The sequence below is a fragment of the Triticum aestivum genome, chromosome 4B (assembly GCF_018294505.1).
Source record: "Triticum aestivum cultivar Chinese Spring chromosome 4B, IWGSC CS RefSeq v2.1, whole genome shotgun sequence".
Taxonomy (NCBI): domain Eukaryota; kingdom Viridiplantae; phylum Streptophyta; class Magnoliopsida; order Poales; family Poaceae; genus Triticum; species Triticum aestivum.
Genome location: NC_057804.1, coordinates 659,685,219 through 659,687,726, shown reverse-complemented (window position 1 = coordinate 659,687,726; position 2,508 = coordinate 659,685,219).

Here is a 2,508-nt window from a genome sequence, read left to right as displayed (position 1 = left end):
AGGGTGGTCAAGCTGGAGCTCCTCAAATCCCTCCTTTATTTCGTCCACCATCACAATAGCATAGCCTTGTGGAATCGGACTGCAGTGAAAAGTTGCTCTGGGTGAAGGAGGAAACACAGAGCCGACAGCCGCCTTGACTTTGAGATGAAGCCATTGCGTCATAACGTGGCACTGGTGTGAATCCTTGATAAAATCCACGGGGTAGCTAGGACCCGTCAAGTCAGGTTGCTGAACGAGCTTGGTGGAAGCCACGCTGCTTCTCCGCTAAGATGGCGGCGTAGCTTCTGGGGTAGCTTCTTGGGCAGGATCTCGCAGCTGATGGTTCTCAACATCTCGTTCCTCTAGCTTTCTTACCCTTGCCTTCAGCTCCTGCAGTTCGCTCTGCTCCACTTTCCTCCTCCTCTCTTGGGTTTTGTAACCGCCTGCGTCGGGAAACCCAACCTTCCACGCAATAGAGCCTGGCGTGGCTCGTGTTCGTCCAGGGTGCTCAAGATTCCCGAGGGCCCTTGTGAGCTCGTCGTTCTCTCTGTCGGGAACAAACTTCCCTTCCCACACTTCCTTGATTGCTTTCCGAAGCTTCGTGATGGGTGTTGCACGTTGCTTGTCCGTCTAGCACCACTTCCCTGTTTCAGGGTCCAATGTCCCACCATCCCTGAAGAACCAAGTCCTACAACAGTCTAGCCAGTGCAATGTATCTGCCTCTCTGGTTCGACCCCTTTAGCAATCAGGTCCTGGTCAGCCTTGTCCCACAACGGCCGGGCTTTGAGGTAGCCACCTGACCCCATGCGATGTTGATGCTCCTTTGCAGCATTTATCTTGTTAGTCGCTGACATCTTCTTACTCCTCTCCGATGTCTTTTTGGCCACAAATGCGGGTAGTGATCTCTTATCTTCTCAAATCGGCCGGTGAATTATAGAGTCTTGTCTTGGTCGACATATGTTGTTTTCAACTCATTCTTCCACCTTCTGAATAGATCTGCCATCTTCTTGAGAGCACAGGACTTGATCAATGGCTCTATAACTGGATTCTTCAGATCCTCCTCTTCCGGTAGGGTGAAATTTACCTTCAGCGCTTTCCAAAGATCTTCTTTCTGTCTATCTTCGACAAAAGAAACTTGAAGCTCGTCCTTCTTAGGCTCATTCCATAGCTTGATGCTGATCGGGATCATGTCCCTAACAAGAACCCCGCACTAAGCAGAAAATGCTTCCTTGGTTCGGAGGGGTTTAATCGGTTGGCCATCGCGCGTGGTTTCTGTGATCGTGAACCTTTCATCCAGGCGCAACTTTTTCTTCGGGCCATGTTTCTTTACTGAAGTATTTCTTAATCCGGAGGGCTATATAAAAGAAGAAAGAAGAGTTAATATATGTACATACCAAAACAATTAATGCATTAACAACCACAAGTGTAGGGGATCGCAACAGTTTTTGATAAGTAAGAGTGTCGAACCCAACGAGTAGCTAAAGGTAGAATAAATATTCCCTCAAGTTCTATCGACCACCGATACAACTCTACGCACGCTTGACGTTCGCTTTACCTAGAACAAGTATGAAACTAGAAAAACTTTGTAGGTGTGATAGGGTAGGTTTGCAAGATAATAAAGAGCACGTAAATAAAAGCTAGGGGCTATTTAGATAAAGATGCAAGAAAGTAAATAAATCGAGTGTGGAAAAGTGGTGGTAGGAGTTGTGAAAGTGTCCCTAAGCAATTGACTACGTTAGCAAGTTTTATGTGGGAGAGGCATAAGCTAACATACTTCCACTGCAGCAATTCCAGTACAGTACCGAGCTTTGTGTTGCCATCTTCGCAATTGGGGTACAAACTTTTTTTTGTGATCCTCTAGCATGCGATCGAACTTCACCTTCTCCTTTTCACTTTCGCACTAACTCCTTGCATCAACAATGACCCGGCGAAGATCATCATCGGGCACATCGTCTGGTTCCTCTTGATCTTCAACAGCTTCCCCCCTTGCAGCATCGCCGTATTCAGGGGGCACATAATTGTCATCATCCTCTTCTTCTTTGTTGTCTTCCATCATAATAACCCCTATTTCTCCGTGCTTGGTCCAAACATTATAGTGTGGCATGAGACCCTTCTCAAGCAGGTGGATGTGAAGGGTTTCCGGTTAGAGTAAGACTTTGTATTCTCACAGATAGGGCATGGACAACACATAAAACCATTCTGCTTGTTTGCCTCAGCCACTTCAAGAAAATCATGTACACCCTTAATGTACTCGGAGGTGTGTCTATCACCGTATATCCATTGCCGGTTCATCTCTGTGCATTATATATAATTAAGTGTGTCAAAAACAATTACAGAACATCATGAATAGATAATTAAGTGACCAAATTAATATAAGTTCACATCACATTAAAACCAAAGCACACACATAGTTCTCGTTGAACAGCATATAGCTCTCCAGAGCATCTAATTAATTAAACCATACATTGAAACTATGAAAAATATTTCAATGCGAAAACAAATGCGATCATAATCACAACCAAGATAACA